Source organism: Rhinoderma darwinii, chromosome 2, assembly GCF_050947455.1.
Source record: "Rhinoderma darwinii isolate aRhiDar2 chromosome 2, aRhiDar2.hap1, whole genome shotgun sequence".
Classification (NCBI taxonomy): Eukaryota; Metazoa; Chordata; class Amphibia; order Anura; family Rhinodermatidae; genus Rhinoderma; species Rhinoderma darwinii.
In genome coordinates this window covers 304,146,751-304,164,761 of record NC_134688.1, presented here as the reverse complement: position 1 = coordinate 304,164,761, position 18,011 = coordinate 304,146,751, and the positions used below count along the sequence as shown (strand labels likewise).

General features: G+C 43.3%; 1 long non-coding RNA gene across 1 annotated transcript in view; it reads left to right on the top strand.

Annotated features, from left to right (window-relative positions):
- The first annotated feature begins 3,427 nt into the window (after positions 1-3,427).
- Positions 3,428-18,011, top strand: part of LOC142741218 (uncharacterized) — a 113,153-nt gene continuing 98,569 nt past the window's right edge. Inside the window, exons 1-2 of the long non-coding RNA XR_012881037.1 lie at positions 3,428-3,579; positions 5,074-5,176. This is a non-coding gene — a long non-coding RNA (uncharacterized LOC142741218). The remainder of the gene's footprint in view (positions 3,580-5,073; positions 5,177-18,011) is intronic.

Below are 18,011 nucleotides of genomic sequence, written 5' to 3'. Positions count from 1 at the left end.
GCATGTGACTTTTTGATCAGTTTTTATTCTATTTTTAAGTGGCGTGGTGACTAAAAAACAGCAATTCTACTATTGTTTTCTTATTCCATTTTTTTACAGCGTTGACTGTGCGCTATAAATGACATTCACTTTATTCTGTGGGGCGATAAGATTATGACGATACCATATGTTTATAGTTTTTTTATGTCTTATGGCGATTGCACAATAAAATACTTTTTGTAAAAAATCATTTACTTTTTGTGTTACCTTATTCTAAGAGCCATAACTTTTTTTATTTTTCCATTCAAGAAAGCCGTGCGAGGTCTTATTTTTTGCATAACGAACTGTCGTTTCGATCAGTACCATTTTTAGGTACATGCGACTTTTTGATCTCTTTTTATTCCATTTTTTGGGAGGTAAAGTGACCAAACAATTGTGATTCTGGTAAGGTTTATTATTATTTTCTTTTATGGCGTTCACCGTGTGGGATAAATAACAAAATAATTTTGTAGTTCAGGCCGTTACGGACACGGCGATACCAATTATGTATAGTTTATTTGTTTGTTTATATATTTTTATTAATAATAAAGGACTGATAACGGAAACGGGGGGATTTTTACTTTTATTACTTTTAAAACTTTTATTTTCTTATTTTTACACATCTTTTTTTAACTTTTTTTTAACTTTATTACTTTGTCCCACTAGGGGACATGAGGGCAGGAGTCCCTGATCGCTATTCTAATACACTGCACTACATGCGTAGTGCAGTGTATTAGAGCTGTCAGCTACTCACTGACAGCAAGCATAGTCGGTCCTGACTTTGTCAGGACCCACTAGGCTTCCGTCGATGGCATAGCTGGATGGCATTCTTTGGTGTCCGGTTGCCATAGTCACCATCGCCAGCCGATATCATGTAGCAGGCTGGCGATTGTAGCTTAACCCCTAAAAAGCAGTGATCGCTATCGAACACGGCTTTTAAGGGTTTAATCAGCGGGGACACAACGATGGGTCCCCATTGTAGGAGCTGTGGCAGCTGCTGTACGAGACAGCAGCTGTCACAGCTCCTGTATGTGTCGGGAGGACGGCCAAAATGGCCGTTACTCCCGCGACGTAATATTCCGTTGATGAGTGCGAACGTATTGGTTAGCGCGACGGAATATTACGTCGCTGAGCACGAAGGGGTTAAGGGGTTAAGTGTTGTAACCAAATAAGTTGATGGGCCATTTTAATAATTGTTGTGTGTTCCGTAACGATAATTGTCCAACGGTCATTTGGTCTGCGATTGTATTTGTTTTGATGGGGCGCTACTTGAGTAAGCCTTGCGTTACAGAACGACCAGCTAGGAGTAGTAGAATTTGTAATATGGCCCCATCACAATCCATGTCCATGATTGGAAGTATTTATAGTGATAGTCTAAGAGAAAATATTCTTGAGATAATTGTTTCCATATCCGCACTGAACACACAACTCACGCCTGAGCTGTTATTTGCAGATAAATGTTGTATAAACCATACAACCATATGCATTGTATATCTTTTATTTTGATAATCTTGTGAGTCCACAAGTGAATACATTCTTTATTTTGTTTTTTACATTTTGTATTTAGGACAATCTCTACTAAAATATTTAACATAACTTTGGGTGTAGTTGACAAAGTATGATAAAATTATTAATGATTACTCATCAGTTGATTTTATATTGTCCATTTTTATAGTAAGTTTACACAGGTTGGATTTGCTGCGGAAAACGATGCAGTAAATCTGACTTAGGCCTCATGAACACGACCGTAGCCATGTGCACGGGTGTGATTTTCGGTTCGGCCAGCAGCGGACTGTCAGCTGCGAGCCGCATGCAAATCGCGGGCCATGCACATGGCTACTGCTATTTTCAATGAGCCCGGGCCGCAGAACACGGCCGTAATAAGATATGTCCGTTCTTTCTGCGGTGCGGGCTCCCGGGCCATGCTTGGACCGTAAAAACTATGGTCGTGTGCATGGCCACATAGAAATGAATGGGGCTGCAATTCTCCCGTGGATTTTCGGGGCAACTGCGGCCGCAAAAGCACGTTCGTGTGCATGAGGCCTTAGGTACTGTAGGGAACTCCGGACAAAAGTTTACTCCAAATCGTGTTTGATTTGGTGCAGATTTTTGACCAAATTTGCCGCTGCAGAGGAGATCAGGGGGGAATAGGGGATTTAAAAAAATGGCCATACTCACCTACTCAGGCGTTCCTGCAGCGATCAATCACTGCACCCCCTCCTGGGATGACGTTGCTTTCCATGTGACCTGCTGCATCCTGTGATTGGCTGCAGTGGTCACATGGGATGAAATGTCATCCCAGGAGGCTGGCTGTACAGAGAACAACCCAGTAGAGCAGTGAGGCATTGCTACTGGATCGCCAGAGGGAGAAGTATGTTTTGTTTTTATTTTAAAGTAAAATAAAATCCTTTTTCTTGCTTGTTATTTTTCCTGTGGCATCTCAGCTTTTCTGCAGGGTAACTCCCGACACTGATCATTTCCTGCAGATTTTTCCTTTCTCATTTAACTCAATGGGGAAATCTGAAACAAATGCGCAACCATTTTGCAGCATAAATTGACATGTTGCAGATTAAAAATTCTGCACCGCAGTTCAATTTCTGCAGCAATTTTATTACATGTAAACAGCCTAAGTAAGTATTAAGGGCACATTCACACGTGGCGGAATTGCTGTTGAATTCCGCTGCGGACAGTCCGCAGTGGAATTCTGCAGCAGCCATTTTTTACATTTGTTTCTATACATTTTTAGGAAACTTAGTTCAGACGTTGCAGAAAATAACTGTGCGGAAATCATGCTGCGGTGCCGAATTTCCCCTCCGCAGCATGCTCCTGACGTTGCGGAGAAGAAGCGGAATTTCACTGCGTATTTCAGCCTTTGCAATGCAAAAACTGAAATCTGTGGCAAGTCCGCTGTGATATCTGCAACGTCTGAATTACCTCTCAAGTATGCAAATGTTGGGGCAGATTCGTTGCATAATTGCCCCAAATCTGCACCAACATTTGCAGCGGAAAAATTCTGCCACGTCTGAACGTGCCCTAAGTTTTAAAAACTATCTGGAAAAATAAATAGTAACTTGCCCCTTAATTATATTTTTATAGGTAAAATTTAGAATTTTAAATCAACCAATCAGTAATCAAACAACGGACTGAACCATAGATGGGTGGATAAAATAAAAGAGCAGGTAAACTGCAGCAAAATGCTTAAAAAAAAAGAGAAGAGAGCAGTGAGACGCAGAACTTTCAATTTTTCATGTTTTTAATTGTATGGCTGCCTTTCTATATCATATTTTTTATTTTGGTGACTCTTACCTGTTTTTGTAGTGGTACATTCCACTGTTTGTTGGCAGAGTTGGGCTCAGTTGCTATGACAACTATGATGCTGCAGCACTGGTCAGTTCAACTGCCACCCTACAGACCGCTTGATGCCATTACAAGACCAGCGCTGTGACCCTACAAATTGTATGGAGACGATGCTGTTTCTCACTCTACCCTGTTTCTGGACTGTAAGGTGAATACAGATGCCACCCAGACACCAGCCTGTCTACTAAAAGTGTTGGTACAGAGGTAAGTGCCCTCATTTCACTACTAAATATTCCAGACCCCGTCATCCAGTGTAAAAGTGGCCAAGCATGGGAAGTCACCCTCCAATAATGTCTATGGGAGATACGGTAACAGCTGAGCATGCTTCATCCTAGGGACCAGTGGTGTCCCATTGGTCAAACTCCCACCAATCAAACACATATCAAATTAATCTTCCTCAAATGTCCTTCACAGGAAAAAAAAACTATATAATGTCTCATGTGATTCCCTATAGCTCATATTTTGTATGCCTTTTTTCAGAAAATAAAACATGAAATCACCTTTTTAAAAAAAAAACAACAAATTTTATGGTTATAATGCTGGTCACTGGCTGCTCATTTTCAATAGGGAAAGAAAGACCACCGAAGAACCGCCAGAGATCAAATTCGGAGATCATTTATAATTAGTGGGAACAAAGTGAGTAATGATTTATACAGGAACACTGTGCGAGATTTATTAAAACTAGTGCAAGGGAAAAGTGAAACGGTTGCCCATGGCAACCAATCAAATTCCAGCTGCCATTTCTCAGTGGCCCTTTGAAAAATGAAAGCAATGACCTGATTGGTTACTATGGACAACTGCTCCACTTTACCTTGCCCAGTGAGCTTGTATAAATTTGTTTTCAGTTTGCTCCCTCTTGTGGCATCCTTGTGCTGCAACTTTATTTTTTTTATTAAATGTATGTTTTAGCTGTTTTTAAATATTTTTTATGTTGACTTTTATGAAACATTTTCTATACTTTTTCAGATGCGGCCTTCATATATCCTCTATACTTAGAAGCTGCATCGTTCACTAACACCCAAATCTGTCACTCAGCTGAAATGACGGCTCAGCAGAGAGCGGGTGTTGATCACATCTAAATTGTTCAGCTTAGATGTGATCAATATTATCGGGATCCTGTGTGTTAAAGACACACAGGACCCACTCAACCGTCAGTTCAGCTGAGTGATGGAATCGGCTGATAGCGAACAAAGCAGCATAAGTAGCAAGACTTGAAGAAATGGATAATAGTCCCATATATCAGAGAACCCATATAGTGGTGCTAGATAGCAGAAAGCCACCAACTTTGTAATCTCCACAAAAAGGAACAATGTTCTTGCAGCTGAATGAGCCCTCTAGACCTCTGGGCCCTATTGCAGCTGCTATGACTGTTACGGCTATAGTTACACCAATGTATGTACCTCAGCACCATGAATCTGTTTGCAAATCATGAAATTAAGGTAGAATTAGGCCAGACAATGCTGTTAGGAAATGTCATGATCTTTTTGTTTCACAGCATTTGAGCACCATGGCTGGCACTATGCATCGGCTCAGCTGGCCACTTATTGTTTAAAGTGGCAGCATGGCTGACACTATTTATGGGTTTAGCAGGCACTTTTTATGTGGCAGCTGGTAGGCAATGTGGTAGACAATGTATACCATGGTAATGCAACTGGGTTACTGTGGCTTCTAAAACATTTCTTTTTTGTGCCCTGCTAGAGTCGAGACTTTGATGTGCCGAAGAGTAAATTCGTAGCTGTAAGAACACTTCACAAAGGTCTAGCCCTGACAAAAATGAAAAGCAAAGCGAACCACCTCAACCGTAAGTCACTGGATTTAAAGGAGTTGTCCGTACGCGGTTTTTTTTTATATACTAATGACCCATCCACAAGATAGGTTATCAGTATATGATCAGAGGGGGCCCGACACCCGGACTCCGCACCGATCCGCTTTTTCGGCTGCCTCTGGAAGTTATGCAGTGGTCAGTGCCGGAAGCAGATGGCTTCATACACAGGATAACGGCCATGCTGCAGAACTGCTGCTTTGCTCCTATTCAAGTGATTAGGAGCAGAGCTGCAGTACTACAGCATGGCTGCTATACGGTGTACGAGTCATCTGCTTCCGACACCGGGCACTGCATAACATCCGATGCCCGGAGGAAGCCGGAACAGTTGTATGGTTCGGGGTCTGGGTGTCGGACCCCCACCCATCATATACCGATAACCTATCCTATGGAAAGGTCATGAGTACGGAAATCCGTCCCATGCCCCGACAACCCCTTTAACCCGTTAGTGACCGCCAATACGCCTTTTCACAGCGGCCACTAATGGGCTTTATTCTGATGCATATGCCTTTTCACGGCGCTTCATCTGAATAAATAAACAGAGCAGGGAGCCGTTACATCTCCCTGCTCTCAGCTACCGGAGGTAGCTAGAGGGCTGGGTGCAACCCTGCTCGAACGGGTGTGATCGATATCAGTATCGATCTCACCCGTTTAACCCCTCAGATGCGGCGCTCAAGAGCGAGCGCCACATCTGAGTTATGGAGAGAGGGAGGGAGCTCCCTCTCTCTCCCACTGTCACCCGGCGATAAGATGGCCGAGTGTCTGTGTCTCCGATGGCAGCTGGGGGCCTAATAAAGGCCCCCAGGTCTGCTTGTAGTGAATGCCTGCTAGGTCATGTCAGAGGTATGGCCTAGCAGATGCCTGTCCGTTTTAAACGGACACGTAGTAGAACACTGTAATACAAAAGTATTGCAGTGTATTATAAAAGCGATCGGAGGATCTCATATTAAAGTCCCCTAGTAGGACTTGTAAAAAAGTACAAAAAAAGTTTCATAAAGTTAATTTAAAAAAAAGTGAAAAAAAATTAAAAACACACTTTTTCCCCTTACAAAATGCTTTACTATTGAAAAAACAAAATAAAGTAAAAAAGTTACACATATCTGGTATTTCTGCGACCGTAACCATCCCCACTATAAAACTCTTACATCATTTAACCCGCACGGTGAACGCCGTAAAAAAGAATATAATATGTTTTCTGTGAATCCTACATTAAAAAAAATCTTATAAAAAATGATCAAAAAGTCGCATCTACTCCAAAATGGTACGAATAAAAACTATAAGTCGTCCCGCAAAAAAAAAAAATACAACTCATACAACTGCATCGTCGGAAAAATAAAAAAGTTATTGCTCTTCAAATATGGAGACACGAAAACAAATAATTTTGAGAAAAAAAAGGTATTTAATGCGTAAAAGTAGTAAAACATACAAAATCGATACATATTTGTTATTGTTGCAATCGTAACAACCGGCTGAATAACGATATTGTGTTATTTATACCACACGGTAAATGGCGTAGATTTAGGATGCAAAAAAACTAGTGGCGAAATTTCAGTTTTTTTCCGATTCTCCCCCAAATAAGGTAATAAAAGTTAATGAATAAATTATACCCCAAAATGGTGCTATTAAAAAACACAACTTGTCCTGCAACAAGACCTTATACAACTATGTTGACGCAAAAAAAAAGATGGCTTGGTCATAAAGGTCTAAAATAGGCAGGTCTTTAAGGGGTTAATGTTTTTTTGTTTCATTTTTTTACTATGCATTTCCCTGCACATGATCAATATTATAATTATTATGATATGCCTAGTCTGCATGGTGATGATGCCCTTTATGTCTCTTTATTTGGCCAGTCTATGGTATAATTGGAAATGGCCAGTCCATTTATATATAATCTAAAAATGTCATTTAGTAAAACATGAATGGAAAACGCCATGGTTTCTATAATAATAGGTATGTGGAATAGTATAACGTGCATTTGTTGCATAGTAATACAAGGGAAAACAGGGCTTTTACTTCAAGTTGATGGGAAAATACCATGGTAAAAAATGCAACAACACTCCAATGGATAAACCATACAGTTTATGGCTGCATTGTGTGAATAGAATTTTGCAAAACCCTATTCACAACAATGACACATTTACCGCAAGTAATAACCTTGTTATGTAAATGTTCTGTACCGTAAAACGGAAAAGTAGAAAGCATTTCTAACTGCGATCCTCAACTGCATGTAAGAGAGAAGAACATCAGCCAACACAAGTTCATTAAAAGATTGTCCCATCAAAGACGAGAAAGGAGGAAGGGAAATGGAATATTACATAGTGACAAGTCAAATAAATGGCTATTTATGTTATGTATAGACGACTCCAGTCCTCCACAACAGGAACCGCTTTAACATATTGTCTCTCCATTTTGGCTCATAGACTGGGGGTTCCTGAGCGTCTAATCACCTTCTATATCTTCTTCATATACATGTCTTCATGAGACAACCCCTGTAAACCGCACGTCCAGTATAGAAAACCTATATGTAGACATATCAGAGGTTTTCATCACTGGGGTGGAGTCTCTGATACCTCCCACCATTCCCTAGAAAGAAGATGCTTGTAGCTCATTGGTGTCTCAGGAGAGATGAAGCCTGTAGACTTGCATCATAGTCTATCCATTGTTTTTAGTTCACCCATGTAAATCCATAAAAAGTTGTCAGGATGATGAAAGCTTTTCATATGTCTCTGTGACATATCACAAGTATTATATAACGGAAGGTACATTTTAAAGGTTTTGTTTTTTTCAAATGGTAAATGATTGCTGGGATATGCCATAATTTACTGATAGCTGAAGCTTCCTGGGACCCTACTGATCCCTGCAACGAAAGAGCTGCAATGATAAGAAAGCGCAGAGGCTCCTTTGGGGAATGAAATATTGTCATTCATGGAGGTTCAATGTCACGTTATATTTCCCCTATACAGATCAATACTACCCTGAGTTATGTAATATTCAAGGCCACTACTGCCCAGAATAATACCACAATGAGAACACTGAGGGCAACCCTTACTTTGTGCACTGATGCACGGATGAGCTGGCTTCTCTAGAGCTCAGTGGAAATAGGTTTGTCTGTACAGCAACAAGGACAAGTCTGCAGCCGCTCTGACAGCTCCATGCTCCCCTTTACATATTGCATCTATTTACAGAGGCAGAATTGGAATACATTACATATTACTTATCACTTTAGGTGCTGACACTTTTTAACATTTATTTACATTAGTACAGAATTACTTCAACTAATACTGCCATTCAGTAACCAAGCAGCAGTGTCCTAGTCACTCACTAGGACTGAATGTTGTAACACCTCAAATCAGAGTTCAAATAATATCACCATCCCATGCCAAAACGATACTGCTATAGAGTGCCAAAATTGGGCACTTTATAGTAAGGCCTTACATTTCTAGAGTAAAACCAACTGAAAATGCCTGACTAAAGCCACAAGGAAGTGCTGTAATACCGCCCAGCGAAATGAATTCTGTAATAATAGAAATTAAAGTTATTTGTAATATACATCGTATTGACATTTTGTTCCATATAGCAGCTACAAAAAGAACAGAATAAGCTTAATCTACTTCCTTGAGTTTTAAGTCAACAAATCCTTGTTCCCTCAATTATTCTGTGTTCGACAAAAAGTAAAAAAAAAACAACGTATCAGGATTGATTGATATTGCTACAATATGTCATGAAGATGTACATAGTGCCGGTGTGACTGCTAGGACTGCCGCCTGTGAAGAGAATAATGCTGCATCTGCACTGTGTAGCGTCCATGGCCGCGGGCCGTCAGGTTTACTCACCTCCCGACGCCCGCAGCCATGGATCTGTGAGCGCTGGCCTCCGTCTCCCTCCTAGGAGATGCCAGCACTCACTTCCGCTCTGTTCGGCTGGGTCCCGTAGGGTGCGTGCGCACACTCGTCCCCGGCCTCAAAGGGCCAGCGCGCGCAATTAGGAAATCGTCATCACCATCAACTGCCACGATTTCCTGGTCTATAAGAAGGCCCCTGGCCTTCTAATCCTTGCCTGAGCGTTGTTAGTCTTTCCCAGTCTGTCTCTCAAATGGTCCCTTAGTGTCTCCCGTTCCAGCTGTTACCCGTGCCCTGTTACCGTTCCTGTATTCCGTATTGTTCGTGTGCCTACCAGCGTTCAAGTGCCATCTGCCACGTCAAGTGCCATCTGCCACGACAAGTGTCTTCTGCCACGTCAAGTGCCATCTGCCACGTCAAGTGCCATCTGCCACGTCAAGTGTCTTCTGCCACGACAAGTGCCATCTGCCACGTCAAGTGCCATCTGCCACGTCAAGTGTCTTCTGCCACGTCAAGTGCCATCTGCCACGTCAAGTGCCATCTGCCACGCCAAGTGTCTTCTGCCACGCCAAGTGCCATCTGCCACATCAAGTGCCATCTGCCACGTCAAGTATCTTCTGCCATGCCAAGTGCCATCTGCCACGTCAAGTGTCATCTGCCACTTCAAGTATCTTCTGCCATGCCAAGTGCCATCTGCCATGTCAAGTGCCATCTGCCACGCCAAGTGTCTTCTGCCACGCCAAGTGCCATCTGCCACGTCAAGTGCCATCTGCCACTTCAAGTGTCATCTGCCACGTCAAGTGTCTACCGCTTCATAGGATACTGCCCGCCACGTCTGGCGCCACTTGCCGCACCTGCCTCCATCCGTGCTGAAGCCACAGCCACCGCCCGGACTATTTCAGGTACCCTAGCATTACTGTCTGCCATTTACTTCCGCTTAGACTGTGACCTGGTCAGCTGCCTCCCCGCTACGGCGGAGCGGCCTAGTGGGTCCACATACCCTGTGTCCGTGACCCACTGGTTGGATTGACGCTGCTCCTTCAGCTATGTCTGGCATCTCTTGACCAGTTTTACTTTAGGCGGTCAGACATTATACTTGTTGGCATGTCCTAGACATATGCCAGTAATTATGATAAGTAAACAACCCTTACATGTAATAATATCGAGGTTACACTATAATAATAATGTAGTTGTCCAACCCCATGACAATTCTTACATATCTGTTCAGCTATAATGTGTCGACAAGACATGTGACTGCTGCAAAGGTAAACCCAGAGGTGTCGACAGATCACCACTACAGCCAGTGATTGACTACAGCGGTCACATGTCATGTCGACCCATCATTGCTGAGGTTGGAGAAACAGGGAGTAGCAGGCAACCAGGGACACGCCAGTATGGGAGCAAAGGGGATTAAAAAAATGTGTATTTCTAGTTTTTTTTTTATTATTGGTAAGGTGAGTATAACTCTATTTTTTACATTTTATTGGTAAGGTGAGTGTTGCTCCATTTATTTTGTTATACCTATGTTAGTTGTTTGAAATTGTTTTTATTTTAACCTGTTTGTTTTAAAATTATGGATGAACAGAATTACTGAGTTTTGATTCTAGGCTATTGCAAATATACTGTTTGCTGCTTTACGAGTAAGGCAAAGAATAAATAATGATGACAATTTTGTTGAAGAAATGGATGAAGGTTTATTTGTATATTGTGCTTACAGGAATATTTATGACATATATTAAGCGACAGCCTTACCAAGCGGGTATGCTATCAGGGATCTCCCGTCCTCAAAATAAGTGCGGGTCCTACAGCTATTACCCGCATCCAGACATTTATACTCTGGATATGCCATAAATATCTAAGATGAGAATATCCTTTTAAAGGCGAAGTCTGAAGCGGTGCCAAAACTTTAGAGATAAAAAACACGGACTGAAGCAGATTGGGAGAGTTTATGTGGGAAAATTAATTGTGTCGATTTAGGATATCCAGGCCGTGTACGTTTTCCAATGTGTAGCTATCATGTGTGTTACTAAAAAATCTATACATTTTGTATCTGTAGAGCTATAAAAAAAAAGTTAGAATGTAAAGGGGTGTACTCTTCTGGCTGAATTAAGTTTTCTGCGTTTTCCGGTTTACTATAACAAAAAAAATGGTTATTCTTCGTATAGTTTTCAGAAATGTTTTATAGTTGCAATCTTGTCATGTCAATGTTGTCCTCTCATTTATTTTTGATTGGTTGTATATAATCATGGAGATTTTATCTAGATTTTTTACCAGAGTAGTATGTGATATCTGATAGACAGGGATTTGAAACTATGTTTTTAGGAATTCTGGACTAACTGGTTTGCTGGATGATGAGGTCCTAAGGCCTCATGCACACGACCGTATTTTTTCCCACCCGTAAATACTGGCATAAATACGGGTCCAGTGTCACACGTATTTGACCCGTTTTGCACCAGTATTTACGGACCCGTGCCCGTAAATACGGTTCCGGAATCACCAGTATTCTACCCGTATTTACAGGCACGTTTTCGATGCAAAATTGCACTGCACTAATCGGCAGCCTCTTCTCTCTAACAGTGCAGGATAGAGAGAAGGGGCAGCCCTTTCCGAGGTAAAAGTAAAAGACATTCATACTTACCCGGCCGTTGCCTTGGTGACGCGTCCCTCTCTTGACATCCAGCCCGACATCCCTGCATGACGCAGCAGTCCATGTGACCGCTGCAGCATGTGATTCGCCTGTGATTGGCTGCAGCGGTCACATGGGCTGATACGTCATCAAGGGATGTCGGGCCGTATGTCGAGAAGGACGCGTCACCAAGGCAACGGCCGGGAGACCGGACTGGAGGAAGCAGGAAGTTCTCGGTAAGTATGAACGTCTTTTTTTTACAGGTTGCTCTATATTCTGATCGGAATTTACTGTCCAGGGTGCTGAAAGAGTTACTGCCGATCAGTTAACTCTTTCAGCACCCTGGACAGTGACTATTTACTGACGTCGTCTAGCAACGCTCCCGTAATGATGGGTGCACAAATGTAGCCACCCGTCATTACGGGAGCTCCATAGACTTCTATGGGCTGCCCGTGCCGTTATTACGGCCTGAAATAGGACATGTGCTATCTTTTTCAACGGCACGGGCACCTTCCCGTAAGAAAACGGGAAGGTACCCGTGGCCAACAGAAGTCTATGAGCCCGTTATTACGGGTCGTAATTACGACCCGTAATAACGTGAGTTTTTACAGTCGTGTGCATGAGGCCTTAGCTATGAGAACTTGACTGTTTGCTGCTATTTACAATAAGTGACGCCAAAGATTAGTAAAGACACTAATTTTGGAGATGGAGAGGTAAGGCTGAAGGGGAGGAGGAAGCCTTTACTTAAACATAGCAATACTTGTGTCGTTATGTTCAAAAGTCTTATCTAGTAAGTTTCCAATAGCTCTGTATCTTTTTGTCCAAGTTCTTCACGTACCCACTATCTGACCAATATAATAGAAGTAGCATTATTTACTCACCTAATATTCCAAGAGCTGAATCCATTATTTTGATCTAATTTTCAATGGAGGTGTCTGGTCAGAAGTGGTTTGTTTTATTCAGTTATTGGGCCCTCCTTGGATATTGTTGCGGTATGTGTAGCGGAATGACTTAGGGCAAGTCCCTTTAGCTGGATTTGGTCAGGGCAATAAAGACAAAATTTAATTCTTATGCTATTGCTCCTCTCTCTCGAGGTATAATAGTCTGATCTGAGATGGTATCATGTTTGTTTTTGAGAAATGTCAGAGACCAATAACTTTGAAAGGTATTGGGAATAGAGATGTCTGCTTTTTTCAAAATTCCATGTAAGTGTCATGGCATGACACCAATTGCTGGTTAGGAAGTCATATAGGTTGATTTTACATGATGATGTTCACTATTTTTTTTAGTCTTTGAAACCAGTGACGCCACGGGGACTTGGTTTTGGTAAATTTGCCACAGGTCTCTCCTCTGTGTACCAGAGTAGTAGGTAAAATCTTATAGACAGGGGTTTGAAACTATTTTTTTAAAAATTCAGGACTTAGGGGCCGTTCACATATGTCCGGCGTCTGCTTCAGTTTACCTCCGGCATGTTGAAGAAAAGCCGGAGGCAAACTGATGCTAGAACGGATCCCATAGTTTCTATGGGATCTGTTCTGGCATGGAGGACATCAATTGTGGTGCCATGCGGCGCTGGCCCTCCTTGGGAGCCGAATCTAAAAGCGTTACCTGCAGCGTTTTTGGTTCCGGCTCCCAGGGAGGTCAGGCGCCATATTCTATCTATTTTAATGGTGGCAGGATGAACGCCAGGTGCTGCCGCATCCCGGCAGCACCCGATGGGAAGGTGGATGTGAGCTAGGAGCGGAATCCCCGGTCATAGCATTGCCGGGGATTCCGCTCCAGGCGTAGACCCTGACGACTACCCTCCTACCCAGGGCCGGCCTTAGGGGTGTGTGACCTATGTCATTGCACATGGTGCATCACCCCAGCAGGTGGAAATGGGCGCTGCGCTAGCTCCCTTCCCCTGCTTGTTTCAGAAGTGCCCGGGCCCGGCGACTCAGCAGTCGCCTTTCCGCCCGGCTGCTTCTTCACTCAGTGGCGTCCCTACCGCTGTAGCAGCCACAGCGGCTGCTAGCTTTGACACCGGGCTTGAGGGCGCCCGTCGGTGGTGCCACTAGCAGTCGCTGCGGCTGCTACAGCGGTAGCGATGCCACTATAGCAGATAAGGGAGGTATCTCCCTGCTCTGCTATCTACTATTGCCACAGTAGCTCCCTGAGGGAGCGGAATAGCTGTGTGTTTGGGATTCCGCTAATGGAGCGCTCCGCTTGATGTCTCTGTCCCTGTCTCCTGAAGCAGAATCCCCGTCCACAGCATTGCCGACTGTGACTGGGGATTCCACTCCAAGATAAGCCACTGATGTCACTGTCCATCAATGGACAAAGTCAACAGGGGCTTCTCCTGAGGTGGAATCCCCGGTCACAGCGTCGGCAACGCTGTGTACGGTGATTCCGCTTCAGGAGTTGCCCCTGATGTCACTGTCCATATATGGACAGAGACATGAAGGGGAGTGCTCCAGGAGCGGAATCCCCGGCCAAAGGGGGATTTCACTCCTTCAGTGAGCTACAGGCTAACTGCAGGAAGGGGAAGGGGTGCTATCTGTGTGACACTACCTTCAAGGGGGCTATTGGCTGTGTGGCACTACCTTCAAGGGGGCTGTGGGTTGTGTGGCACTACCTTCAAGGGGAATGTGTGGCACTACCTACAAGGGGCTGTGGGCTGTGTGGCACTACCTACAAGGGGGTTGTGGGCTTTGTGGCATTACCTACAAGGGGGCTGTGGCCTGTGTGGCACTACTTTCAAGGGGACTGTGTGGCACTACCTACAAGGGGGCTGTGGGCTGTTTGGCACTACCTACAAGGGGGCTGTAGGTTGTGTGGCGCTACCTACAAGGGGGCTGTGGGCTGTGTGGCACTACCTACAAGGGGGCTGTGGGCTGTGTGGCACTACCTACAAGGGGGGCTGTGTGGTACTACCTACTAGGGGGTTGTGGGCTTTGTGGCATTACCTACAAGGGGGCTGTGGGCTGTGGAGCACTACTTTCAAGGGGACTGTGTGGCACTACCTACAAGGAGGCTGTGGGCTGTTTGGCACTACCTACAAGGGGGCTGTAGGTTGTGTGGCACTACCTACATGGGGGCTGTAGGCTGTGTGGCACTACCTACAAGGGGGCTGTGGGCTGTGTGGCACTACCTACAAGTGGGGCTGAGTGGCACTACCTACTAGGGGGTTGTGGGCTTTGTGGCATTACCTACAAGGGGGCTGTGGAGCACTACTTTCAAGGGGACTGTGTGGCACTACCTACAAGGAGGCTGTGGGCTGTTTGACACTACCTACAAGGGGCTGTAGGCTGTGTGGCACAACCTACATGGGGGCTGTGGGCTGTGTGGCACTACCTACAAGGGGGCTGTGGGCTGTGTGGTGCTACCTACAAGGAGGCTGTGGGCTGTGTGGCACTACCTACAAGGGGATTGTGTTGTGTGGCACTACCTACAAGGGAGCTGTGTGGTGCTACCTATAAAAGAGCTGTGTGGCGCTACCTACAAGAGGGCTGTGTGGCACTGCCTATAAAGGGGCCTGTGAGGCACTACCTACAAGGGAGCTGTGTGGCTCTATCTACAGGGGGGCTGTGTGACATAATCTACAGGGGGTACTGTGGCATTATATACAGAGGGCACTTCGGCATTATCTACAGGGGCATGTGTGGCACTATAAACCGGAAGGTGTGGCACTATCTAAAGAGGGCACTGCGGTATTATCTAAAGGGGGTGTGTGGCACTATATACGGGGGGTGGCAGTATCAATAGAGGGCACTGCGGTATCTACAGGGTGTGTGGCACTATCTACAGAGGGAACCTTGTCATTATTTACAGGAAGGTGTTGCACTATATACAGGGGGGGTGGTACTATCTACAGAGGGCACTGCGGTATTATCTACAGGGTGTGTATGGCACTATATACAGGGGCACATTTTCATACCCTAGACTATGGCACTATATACAGGAAGGTGTGGCACTATCTAAAGAGGACACTGCAGTATTATCTAAAGGGGGTGTTTGGCACTATGTACGGGGGGTGGCACTATCAACAGAGGGCACTGCGGTATCTACAGGGGGTGTGGCACTATCTGCAGAGGGAACCGTGTCATTATCTACAGGGGGTCTTGCACTATATACAGGGGTGGTACTATCTTTAGAGGGCACTGCGGCAAGGCTGAAGGGGAGGAGGCCTTTACTTGAACATAACAGTACTTGTGTTGTTATGTTCAAAAGTCTTATCTAGCAAATTTCCCATAGCTCGCTATCTTTTTGTCCAGATTCTTCAGTATAATAGAAGTAGCATTATTTACTCACCTAACATAAGCCAATGCCCGTAGTGGTGCCAAGGTTTTAGAGATAAAGAACCAAGACTAAACCAGATTGGGAGACCTTTTGTGTGAAGATAAATTGTGTAGACTTAGGATATTTGGGCCTTGTACGTTTTCCAATATGTAGCTATCATGTGTGCTACTAAAGAATCAATACATTTTCTATCTGTAGAGCTATAAAAAAAAAGTTAGATTGTAAAGGGGTATACACTTCTAGCTGAATTAATTCTTCTGCGTATACCTGTTTACTGTAAAAAAAAGTTGTAATTTTTTTGGTATTGCTTTCAATTTTGTTTTATACTTGCACACATTTCATGTTAATGTTGTCCTCTTATTTGTTTTTGGTTGGTTGTGTATAATCATGGAGATTTTATCTAGTTTTTTAATTTAATTTTTATATATTATTATTTTACGTTGAAGTTATATGTACCTCAAATCATGATGGTCACATTGGTAATATAATGAGATTGCTATCATGTCACTGTGTCATTTCCATTATGTTCATCTAATTTCCAATGGAGGTGTATGGTCAGAAGTGGTTTGTTTGGTTTAGTTGCTGGGCCCTCCTTGGATATTGGTGCTTCATGTGTAGTGGAATAATTTAGGGAAGGTCCCTTAAGGCTGGGTTCACACAACCTATTTTCAGACGTAAACGAGGCGTATTATGCCTCGTTTTACGTCTGAAAATACGGCTCCAATACGTCGGCAAACATCTGCCCATTCATTTGAATGGGTTTGCCGACGTACTGTGCAGACAACCTGTTATTTACGCTTCGTCATTTGACAGCTGTCAAAAGACGACGCGTAAAATTACAGCCTCGTCAAAAGAAGTGCAGGACACTTCTTGGGACGTTTTTGGAGCCGTTTTCTCATAGACTCTATTGAAAACAGCTCCAAAAACGGCCGAAAAAACGGCGCAAAAACGGCGCAAAAAATGCAGCGAAATACGTGAGTTGCTCAAAAAACGTCTGAAAATCAGGTGCTGTTTTCCCTTGAAAACAGCTCCGTATTTTCAGACGTTTTTGGCTCAGCGTGTAAACATACCCTTAGATGGATTTAATCATGCAATAAAGAGAGAGATAATGCTTATGTTATTGCTCTTCTTGTAAGGTAAAATTGTGTGGTCTGAGATGGTATCATGTTTGTTTTGGAGAAATGACAGACACCAATAACCTTAAAAGGTATTGGGAATAGAGATGTCTGTTTTTTTCAAAATTCCATGTAGGTGTCGTGGTATGGCACCATTTGCTGGTTAGGAAGTCATATGAGTTTATTTTACATGATGGTGTTCAGTACGTTTTTTTTCAGTCTTTCAATCCAGTGAATTAACAGGCATTTTGTTTTAGTAAATTTGCAACCAGTCTCTTCTTCTGTGTACCAGGGTTATATGGGATATCTGATAGACACGGGTTTGAAACTATTTTCTTAAGAATTCTGGCCTAACTGATTTCCTAAATGATGAGATCCTAGGCTATGGGAACTTTACTGTTTGCTGCTTTTAATAATAAGTAACGCAAAGGATTGGTAAAGACACCAATTTTGGAGATGGAGAGGCAAGGCTGAAGGGGAGGAGGAGGCCTTAATTTGAACATAACAACTCTTGTGTTGTTATGTTCAAAAGTCTTATCTAGTAAGTTTCCCATAGCTCTCTATCTTTAATTCTAGATTGTAAAGGGGTATACACTTCTGGGTGAATTCATTCTGTGTTTTCCTGTTTTCTGTGAAAAAATTGGGATTTTTTGGTATAGTTTTCAATTTTGTTTTATACTTGCACACATTTCAAGTTAATGTTGACCTCTCATTTGATTTTGATCAGTTGTGTATAATCATAGAGATTTTATCTGGATTATGTTACTATATTTTATGTTATTCTGTTACGTTGTAGTTATATGTACCTCAAGTCATTATAGTTACATTGTTGATATGGTGAGATTGCTATCATATCACTGTGTCATTTCCATTACGTTCATCTAATTTCCAATGGAGATGTCTGGTCAGATGTGGTTTGTTAGGTTTAGTTGCTGGGCCCTCCTTGGATATTGGTG